The sequence below is a fragment of the Camelus ferus genome, chromosome 25 (assembly GCF_009834535.1).
Source record: "Camelus ferus isolate YT-003-E chromosome 25, BCGSAC_Cfer_1.0, whole genome shotgun sequence".
Lineage (NCBI taxonomy): Eukaryota > Metazoa > Chordata > Mammalia > Artiodactyla > Camelidae > Camelus > Camelus ferus.
Window position 1 is genome coordinate 22,621,379 of NC_045720.1, and position 11,831 is coordinate 22,633,209.

Here is an 11,831-nt window from a genome sequence, read left to right on the forward strand (position 1 = left end):
TACTTAGAATAGCCCTTTCAATATTTCTTTTAGCATGGGTTTAGTGTTGCTAAACTCCTGCAGCTTGTTTTTTTTTTGTCTGTGAAACTCTTTATTTCTCCTTCTATCCTCAAGGATAGCCTTGCTGGATAAAGGATCCTAGGCTGCATCTTTTTTTCATTCAGGGCTTTGAATATATCTTGCCACTCCCTTCTGGCCTGTAGTGTTTGTGTAGAGAAATCAGCTGAGAGCCTTATGGGGGTTCCCTTGTAACTTACTCTTTGCTTTTCTCTTGCTGCCTTTAGAATCATTTCTTTATCCTTGACTCTGGCCATCTTGATTATGATATGTCTTGGTGTGGGTCTATTTGGGTTCTTCCTGTTTGGGACCCTCTGAGCTTCCTGTACTTGGATATCTGATTCCTTCTTTAAGTTTGGGAAGTTTTCAGTCATGATTTCTTCAAAAACCTTTTCAATCCCCTTTGATCTTTCTTCTCCTTCTGGGACCCCTATTATGCAAAGATTGGGATGCTTTATATTATCCCATAGGTCCCTTATGCTATTTTCATTATTTTTTATTTGCTTATCTTGTAGTTCTTCTGAATGGGTGCTTTCTATTGCCCTGTCTTCTAGATCACTAATTCGTTCCTCTGCATTATCTAGTCGGCTTTGCACAGCTATTAGATCACTCCTCATCTCTGTCAATGAGTTTACCCATTCTACTTGGCTCTTCTTTATAGCTTCAATTTCATTTTTGACATATTTTATATCTCTAAACACTATCTCTTTTAATTCCTTCAGCAATTCGATCACTCCTTTTTTGAAATCTTGATCTAGTAGGCTATCGATGTCTATTTTGTTGATCTTCCTTTCAGGGGATTTCTCTTGTTCTTTTAATTGGGAAAGGTTTTTCTGCTTCTTCATCTTGCTCATACCTCTTTGGCACTGTGGTTTATGGAGTATCAGTTGTTTATTTTGGTCCTTAAGGATTTTATCTATCTAATGCCTATTTAGGGATAGAACTTAGGAAAGAAAGAAAAAAAAAAATAAGAGAGAGAGAGAAAGAATTTTAAAAGAAGGGAGAAAGAGGGTTTGAAAACAGTGTATAATGAATAATAGAAGAGTGAGTTGAAGCAGAGTATTAATCGGGTTGAGACGTCCTTTTAAAACCTTTACAAAAAAAGGGGGGGGGGAGATGAATAGATGTATTTGAAACCTGTGTCTAATCAATAGCAGGACATCAAAACCCAAGAGAAATAGAAATGAATTAAGAAGTAAAAATTAAGAGAGTAATAGAAAATAGAACAGGTAAAAACAGATTTAAAAAAAAAAGGTGGGGGGGTTTGTCGGTGTTCTCCTGGAGTCTGTGTGTTTTTAATGTGAAGTCTTTCTGTCTTCGTCCTGTTTTGGAAGCTCAGCTTGCTGTTTTCAGAGGCCCTCCGTTGGCGCCCTCTTCTGTGCTGCTCCCAGCACCTGTCGGCAAGCAGATCGCGCCTCCTACTAACACTGGGTCAGGTGCAGCTCTCCTCTGTTGTGGGCGGGAGGGTTGCTGCCCCTCCGGATGCCGCAGTCAGATGTTGCAGACTGCCGGGTAGGAGGGCGGGTCGTGCCCCCTCCCAGCACCTCCATCAGGGGCTGTGTTCCTGCCGGAAAGGTGGGGGGCCGCCCTCTACCTGCGCGGCCGGTAGTTCCGCTCTCTGTGCGGCTGCGCGCTCCGCCCTGGTCGTTGCTCCGCAGGTGGGCTCAGGGAAGACTGAGGGACAGCCCTGTCTCTGCTCCGAGCCAAAACCCAGCTCCTTGTTTGTCTTTGTGGAGCAAGTTCTCTGAGGGGCCAGGATGGAAGGATCCTATCTGCCCCGGGCTGCAGGCCAATCTCAGTCTGGCCTTTGAGGCTGCTAAGCCCTTCCGTGCGGATGCAGGTTTTGCCTCGCCCCCGCCTGGGTGCTCAGTGCGGAGGTTATGGCGGCTGTGCCTGAGCCCCGCCTCTCTTCCCCCGAAAACTTTCCGCGGGTTTTCAGAGATGGGGGTGTGCACCCTTCCCCCGAGAGCACATCAAGCCTTGCTGTTTTATGGAGGGCCCAGGTTGTTCTGCCCTGTGCACCCACAGTCACAGCGTGCAGCCCCTTGCATTCCCCCGGGGCTGCCTCTGTGCAGCCGCCCCCGTCCTCCGCCCGGCTTGTGCAGCCTGGCCCTGCCCGCCGCTGCCGGCCCGCGTCTCAGGCTGGGTGTCGGGGGGACGCTCTGTGCCCGTTTAACTTAGTTCTGTTAGTCAAGGGCTGCTCTGTACAGATCCGAGCCTCGGAGGCTCCCCCTCCGTTCCGCTGGCCTCTCAGTTGGAGAGGGGAGACCCAGCGAGCGAGCGCCAGTCCTCCTTTGCCGCTCCCTCCCCGCGGACCCGTCCCGCGCTGCTTTGCCTTTTGTTCTTTCTTTTTTCCTTTTCTCCTACCAGATTTTTGGCGTCTTTATCTTTTGAAGAGGGCGATGTTCTGTCGGAGTTCCGCAGGTGCTCTGGTTGGCTGAGTGGGTCTGTAGATGTGGGTCTTGGTGTATTTGTGGGAGAGGGTGACCTGCGAGCGTCCTTCTACTCCGCCATCTTCTCCATCTCCCAAATTGAGCATTTTAACTTCATTTGGTATAGACTGTGTTTGCCCTTTGAAATGCCTCAACCTTAAACATCAAAGCTAAAGTCTCTCTTTAGTAGCCAATATCAATACATTCAGCCTGACTCAACTTTATTTTCACCATTATTCAACACTTTTATAACCCAGTCCCACACATAGTCCCCATATTTTATTCTGCATAAATTGTTTACAAAATTCAGTTATTTGGGTGTTTAGTGCCCTTCCTCATGGGTCAGACTTTGTATCTCACCCTTTGGGGCCTGTTGGATTTGAAGTCTAGTTTTAGTATAAAAACGGAGATGGTAGGGGTAAGTCTTGAGAAGAATCAGCAGTGACTTGCTGGGCAACTACGATGGGGATGCAATTACAAGTTCTTTTTCTTTTTTCTTTACTTTTTAATTTTTTTTTTTTCAATTACAAGTTCTTCAGGCAAAAGAGGGCTAACCCATTCATTCCAGCAAGGGAAGACTAGCTGCTTCTACCAGCAAGGAAGGCTAAGAAGAATTGGTAGGTTCTGTGTCCCAGGTTCATCAGAATCTGCCCATATCTCCTATACCAGTTTTCAGGATTCCATTCCCTTCTAGTTAATAACTTCACTTAGCAGAAGATACCCTAGGAGTTGCAAATTCAATTTGTATTGTAATTCAACCACTTGCAGGATGATATTCTGGGATTGGTTTTCAGAAATTCTGACCCAGGAGTTTTTTTCAGGGCACTTACAAAGTATTTTTAGGTCATTAATGTAGAGTTAGAACTGAGAATATTCTTTTCGTTACATACTTTCTCCAACACAATTAAGAGTAACCAGCCAATCCCATTATACTCCTTAGTTTGACTAAAATACTCTAAGGTAGTAAGTACTTGATCACGCAGAACCTTGCATTTTATGAGGAATAATCTAATAAAATACTATTTAAAAACTGGTCAAATAATATAATTAATAGAACACAAAATTAAATAATACTAATTTATTTTTCACTAATCTCAATTTGTAATCATTTCAAATCATAATCCTCTCTACTTTTTCTTTTTAATTTGTTTTCTCTTGGATGCCACTTCTCTCCTGAGAGAACTGTTAATACTGAGGCAACAGAGGTGTCAACAATTCTGCATGTCATAGTTTATATAACTGACTCCAATATGGAAAGTTATTAAAAATTCAATACATTCCTAAAACTGGCTTGTTTACAAAAGACTGTATTGCCAACTGTAGTGATTCATTGGGCCACTAGGTGATAAAGAATTCTGGAGATGCTAACTGCAGGATCTTGAAAGACTGCTTACTGAAAGTGAAAGAAGGGCATAGAGAGAAAGACTGTCAGTGACCATTTTGTTTGAAATTTTTCTCAATTTCATTGCAATATATACATTTATAGGGCTCTGTCAAAAAATTTAGAACATCCTAGAATAAATCCCACACCCTAAAAACAAATACTTAGTCTTACTTAGATGAATTTTCTGTAAAGGTATCAACTTGCCCAGTGATGCTAACCTTTGCTTAGTTTCATTTTGTTCTTCTTTAAATATAACTTCATTGAAATTAATATAATATTGAAAATCAACTATAATTAAAATATTACTTCACTAATCTATTTAAAAAATTGTTATAGTCTCACTTTTACAATGAATATAATTTTACTTTATAAACTGAACAAATGACCAAAGTTGTAGAAATTAACATCTTTCTTGGTCTACATTATCCATCATTTTGCGGGAGTGAAGTTGGCAGAAGTAATAGCTAATAACACATCAAATAAAAGATCCATGTCTGCTATAAATATTTAGTACTAAAGGCTAAAACATCTTTGCAGGGATATTTCTTAGCTACAAAGTTCATAATGAAGAAGATTTTATTTTTCACAGGTAGGGAAACATGATAGTACTAATAAGAGCAAATTAGAATAAAGCGGAAGATATCCTCTGCACTAATTTGAAACATAGATAAAGAAGATCTAAGATCCCAATATCACATTCTGATAGTATTAAAAAATCATAATACTTAAACTTTCATTTTGGATATATAATATATACCTGAAGTTATATAAATATTATTTTAAGGATAACTTGATAAAATACGAAAAAATAGCATGACATTAAACCTAAAATTATCTTTGAAAACTATATTATTTTAGTGTAGTTCTTAAGTTAACAGGGGATATCTTAATATAATTGCATTGTAAATACTAAATCTTCAAAGAAAAATCTACTAAGAAGCTTAATAAGAAAAAATAAAAACCAGAGGCCTTCTGAAGTATTGTGAATAGTGTTATGAAAACAATAAATTCGTACTAAAATTTCTTAGCATAATCTACTTCAGGACCAACAACTAGCACGCCATACATATTTAATAATGATTTCCAAAATGTATTAATTAAAACACTGATTTAGAAAGAATAATTTCCAAATTGGATTTGGACCAAATGACACTGAGTAATTTGAGAAGCCCATGTTCATGCATAATTTAATTACGTTATTCAGAAGTTACTTATTAAGCACAAAATGTGGACTCTGCTTTAAACCAGTATATTAGGATCAATCGAATAGAGTACGATAGTTTACTGGTAAAAATAATGCAACTTCTAGTGAGGATGCAGCTGCATTAGTTTTGTGTGGCCACTGTAACAAATGGCCAAAAAATAGTGACTTAAAACAACAGAAATTTACTTTCTCACAAATCTGGAGGCCAGAGATTTGAAAATAAGATGTCAACGTGACCATATTCCCTTTGGAGGCTTTAGAAGATAATCTGTTCTTTGCCTTTTCCAGCTTCTGGTTGATGCCAGCAATTTTTGACTTGTGGCTATGTCACTCCAATCTCTGCCTCTTGTTCATATCTCCTTTGCTGTGTTTATCTAATCTCCCTCTGCCTTTCTCTAATGAGGACATTCAGATGGTATTTAAGATCCAGCCTAATAATCCAGGAAAATCTCATCTCAAGATCCTAACACAGTCATATCTATAAGGATCCTTTTTTTTCTGAATAAGGTGACATTTACAGGTTCTAACACAATAGGTAAAATGTAGACAAATACAAATATAGATATAAGGGAAAAGTTTTGTGATACTACAGTGGGATAAAAATTATGGAATGGCTTATATTTTGCATGAGTTGGTGGTCATGGTTTTAAAAGTCACGATTGGATTGAAATTCCAGTTCATATTACCTGTGAAATTTTGGACATGTTACATAATCCTTGTCAATCTTGTTTTCTGAATCAAAATAATCTATGTAAAGGTGAGAAACACACAGAGAAATAATGGTGGTATTCTGTGATACAAGGAGCACTGGAAATGGATTAGTTTTAGGGGAAAAGATCAAGTTCCATTTGTTTATGTTGAATTAAGACTTATTTATGATATCCAAGAAAATATTTTAAGGATGTAGTTAAGATATTTTGGTCAGGGGATGGAGGTATATAAGTGTGGGTCTTTTGAATACAGATGCTAGGTTAAATTGTAGGCATTTTGGTATTCTATATTAAGATGAGACAGTGAAAGTGAAGTGGACTTAGGGCCAAACCTTGAGAATAAATTAAAGGTTGGATAACAGAGCACAGTTAACAAAGAGTAGAGAGAAGGATTGTCAAGAGAATTAAGAGAGAAGAAGGAAAGTTGAATATTAGAAGAGAGAATGCGATACAGTCAATACCTGGTTGGTTGAATCCATGATTGTGCAATCTGTGGATGCAGAAGCTGAGGATACAAAGGGCCAACAGTACTATGCCATTTTATATAAGGGACTTAATCATCACAGATTTTGATATCCACGAGGGTCCTGGAGCCAATTCCCTGTGGAGACCAAGGGATGACTGATTCTTGTTTAAAGGAGGAAGTGGCAAGGATTGTCTAATGATGCTTAGAGGTCAAGGGAGGTTAGTACTTAGAACGTCCCATTGGATTTTAGCAATATGTATGTCATTAGTATGATCACTACAAGTAATACCTATGGAAAGATGGGTGAGGAAATCAAACCAAAATGTTTGAGTACTGAACAGGGACTAAGAAATAAGGATTAGAACTAAAAACTCTCTTGAAGTAGTTTTTGAGGAGGCCAGAAAGACTATAATTGAATGGATATGTGAATTTGTTTTGTATTTTATTGTTTCTTTTTTTTAATAAAAAATATTAAATGTGGAAAAAGTTAACATGAGGAATCAAAATGAAAGATAGTGGCTTAGTATACCAAAAAAAAAAAAAAAAAAAAGAGAAAGGAAAGGGAAATTGCAGTTCTTGTGAAAGAAGAATGGAAGTCTCAGGACAGGATGTTTATTTTGTCCTTAAATAGGATGGTAGACAGCCTTTATTAAAACTAGAGGATAACGTAATGTTATATAGATAGATGCATGCATGTTTGCTGTTTGGCACTGAGAATATGAGGGATTTCTGAAAACTGTCTTTTATGTTTTTCATTTTTTGTTTGTTATATTTACATACTGAAAGTATACAAGAGGGATGGGAAAGGGTTAAGAAAATAATTGGTAAGAAATGAGAACAATAGAAAATGTGTGAAGTAATAATATTTAAATAACATAAATGAACATAAGATTTCAAGGTATTCTTGAGGACCAAATGTGTAAGTAGGTTTCTGTGTTTTGTGTGTCTTTTCCATTAGTGCTTGCTTTTTGAATACATATCACAATGTAAGGATGTTTAGATTTATGTGAGGTGGACGTTCATCTAAACAGATAGGAAAAAAGCCTTTGGTTAATAGTGTTATTAAAATGCTTACATATCAACGCTATAACAGCATAAAGTGTTCTGAGGTGAGTTCTGATAGAATAAGGAAAAAAACAGAAGATGAAAAAGTGGGGTATATGTACCTAAAGAATATCTAGAAACATATAGAAATATTTTTTATAGGATTGCATTGTAGATAGTTTGAAAATGGCAAAGACCTGACTCTGGATTCCTTTGAAAACATGTTGGGGTTTTATGACCTAACAACCTGTGATACATCTCAACAGATTTAGCTTTAGTCAGAAAATCCTAGTAGGTGAGGTTCTATTCAGAGTACAGTACAGTATAACCCATAGGAAGATAAAAATGTAGTTCATTTCCAAAACTTCTCTAAATAATTAATAATGAAAGGGCCTGATAAGAAATTCCACTTGCAGTAATTTGGATGAATTACATTAACTGACAAAGTATGCAACTATAGAATGCCAGAAATGCTGGGCCGAGTCCTGCATCCCTTTAAAACTAATCTTGCAATGAAGTAAGTGAAATAATCGGGCATCAAAAGCAAAACAGAATCAGATTTCCAAAGGGGAAACATAACTTTGAGACCCTGATGGGTAAAAGATTCTTTGCCAAAACCTTGGTACCTCAGCATTATGCTTTAATATTCACACAGAAAAGGAATTGTCTTGGATGAACTGAGGGTAGAGATTCCTTTATGTGTATGAACTTTGAACGGACAGAGCATCAGTGAAGAAGTGGGCAGAAAATATTGGCACTCTGGAAAGGGAGAGAATCTTTTCAGACTCAAGTCTATATAGGAAAATAAATGGTGTTAAGAGGGCCTCTGCAAATCTGTAATTTTTATGCTGCATTCACACTAGTGTAAGGTTTAATAATAGTATACTACCTGAGTGGTCTAGCTGAGAAAGTAAATTAAAGTGGTTTCAGGTTGGTAGTAAACACATACACCTAAATAATGCAAGAGCAAATGCTCTCTGGAAGGACACAGATCTTCTCAAGCCCTCATGATCCCTGACAATGATATCAAATATGAGTTCATAGTAAAACATCTTAAAACATGGTGAAATAAGTTGATACAAACAGGAACAAAGAGAATTCAGTCTATAAGAATTTAGGATATTAGAATTTCCGCATATGGATTACAGAATATGGGTAAAAGAATGGAAAAAAATATACAAAGCAAACACTAATAATGAAAAAGCTACTATAGTATATTAATATAAGGTAGAATAGATACTGTGGCTTAAGGCATTAAGAGGGATACAGAGAGCACCTGCTTAATGATAAAGAGTTTAATGCAATAGGAAACTGCAATTAAAACTTTACCAAAAACCTACTATAATTTAAAACTTTTATGAAGCATAAAAAAAATCCCTTAAATTTTGTACAACAAAACTTCATAGAACTGTGGGAAAACTGACAAATCCACCTTTGTGTGTGAAGATTTAAAATATTCTCTGGAGTAATTGGTAGACTAAACAGAAAGTTTACTAAAGATCAAAGGATCTTAAAAATATATAATTAACGAACTTGATTTAAAGACATATATATAAATACTTAAACAAAAAATAAACTTATTTTCAAACACATTAAATAAGAACTAATCATGAATGATAGGTACAAGACTAAAATTTTATAACTGTAATAAAACTAGTTAGGAAATTAATTAAAAATTTAATGGAAACTTTCTAAACTAGTGGGGTTCAGCTAAAACACTATTTAAAGTAAATAATTTAAACTTATGTTCATATAAATGAAAATCAAAGGGCTAAAAGTTAATGACGAAAAGATCCAACCTAATAATTTATAAATAAAGGCCAAACATAGTAAATTAAATAAATAGAAGGGCAGAAAAGATAAAAATAAGACCAGAATTATATATCCAGATATTTGTTCTTTGAATGTTAATTATTTTGAGGAATTTAACATATGGAAAAAGAAAAGATTAGAAAGCAGTAGAGGGACATAGCTACAAATGAAGGGCAGATTAAAAGGCATTAACAGAAAAACAGAAACACATTTTTGCCTATAAATTAAATTTAAATTAACAGCCTAATTCTTTTGTGTAAATTATCAAACATATTCAAAAAGAAAGAAATTATTTTCAGAATTTAGAATTTTATAAAACTGAAAAAAAATTAGATGCTCATATAGAAAGAAATCTAGTTAAAAGTTGTCATGGATAGCATTTAAGCAAAATTAAGCAAAAATGCATACATGAGACTATTAAAATGAGAATAAATGGGGGTCAAACACTAGACAGCAAGGTGGTGCATCACATACCGGCAGTTGTGAGGAGGAAGTAGTAGGAAAGTAGAGACTTGATGGGCTTGACAACTGAGAGCTTGCAGATTTCCTGTAGGTACTCATCTCCAAAGTGAAGGATCATAAATGCCTATGGAAATCTCAACATGCTGATCTAATAAAAAGCACCTAAACTGGGAGGGTCTTTGCAGTCTCTAATTTCCAGCATAACTACTTATACTGAGAACAAATTCCTGGGAGTAAAATTCAAATAAAAAAGGAGAGGAATATTAAGGGCAATCAAAAGAGAAAGTAGAGGTGAAAACACATAAGGGAAGAAAATATAGCACATTTCAGAAATTATAAAGGCTCAATTTAAATAGTTTGTGATTACAACAGAAGGAACATTACAGCCATGAAACTAAGGAAAACGAACTTCTCCCTAACCCTAATTATTTCCTTCTAAGAGTATGGGTACGCGATTTCCCAGCCTAGACATCATTGACATTTTGGACTAGATAAATTCTTTGTTGAGGGACAAACGCTGTCCTATGCATTGTAGAATTTTTAGCCATATCCTTGGTCTTACCCACTAGATGTCAATGGCAGCTCACCAGTTATGGTAGCCAAAAATGTCTGCAGACATTTCCAGACGTTCTTGGGTGATAAAAATTGTCCCTATTTGATAGCTCATTTCACCTAAGTATGAGCGATAGAAAAGAATTGTGGTTTCACACAAGTTATTGTATGAAACAAAAAGGCAGAAATAAAATGAGGAAAACAATTAATAAATTATGCCCTTATCCACAATGAAGACATATTAGAAAAGTGAGTCCATAAAACATATACTTAAAAGAAGAAATTATTTTTAAACAACTATATGAAAAGCATAAATAAAAATTAGAAACATTTCAGAAACAAGATGATATGACAAAAATGGTCTGAAAAGGAAGTTGATAAAACTCAGAAGTTTTTATGGGAAAAATTATATATATATTTATGTAATTGTATATATTTGCATTGTGTAATTGTATATATTTATATTACATATGTTTATTATATGTGAACTTGTAATTTTATAAATGGGGGCCAAAGTAGAAGGAATACAATAATGAAGAAACACCATTGGGTTGGGAATGGACCTAAGACTATAAGATCCACTGATGTATCACATATCACACCATCTAGAAGACTAGGGGATTTATCCAGGGTGAATACTGCCATCCTGGGAAGAGCCAGGGAAGCCCCACTAGAGCATTAAAATGCAAAAATGCATGTATAGGTCAAATAGGGAATTCATCCATTGCATTAGTCTGCAAACCTAACATTCAACATTTTGTGATAAAATTGAGGATTATTCAGATGCAGAATTGCCAAGCTGGAGGGAAAATACTCCTTTAGCTCTTCCATCCATATTTACATTGACTGTTTTCCTGGATTCTTATTATTTCAACTCATATTCAGTATCTGCTTTATATTCTTAATTTATTTAAAGGGATTACCAGTTATAAATTAATCTGAATAATATTATCTGATTGCTGAAGGATAAAACTTGATACAATGATGTTGTGTGTCTTTAATATTTCCATTTGAAATATATTACTTCAATAGAATTCTTAGGCAAAATAATTTTCTTGGTTAGGAAATTCTAATCCAATGGCTGGTTGTGTCATAGCATATACTGGGTTAGGAGTACTGGTGAACTTAAAAATTATACAATAGAAGTTGTTGCTTTTAAGCCTTGCTTTCTAACAGTGATCAGACTAAACACATATTGAGTTATTAAATATTCTTCAGAATAAAGGAAACATTGCAATAATTAGAGGAATTTAAACTGTGTTATGATGAATATCTTTATTGTGAGAAAATTCTACTTACCATTATGTGATTAAAAAATGCTGTTTTATTGGAAAGAACACAGGTGCTGACAGTAATTAATACTTTTATAAAATTAAAAGGTGTGTTGTAAAAGCTGCATCATGGTAGGAAAAGAAGAATCATCTTTGAAAACTAGAGTGTACAAAATGTCAAGGATTAGGGATGTGGATCACAAAGTTTAGTTAAAGAAGTTAGATATGAAAAAGCAAGAAATGTATCAAATAAGCCCCATATATATACAAATCTAGTTCATCAAGCTTATCCAGTTGCTTTAATGCTATTAATACATTAACTGATTTATTAATCTTTATTGACTTATGGATATTTGGAATGAAATGTTTTAAGAAATATTTTGTGAAAAAACAGCATTACAAAATCGTCATCTATAAATTGAGAACTTGTTGAACCA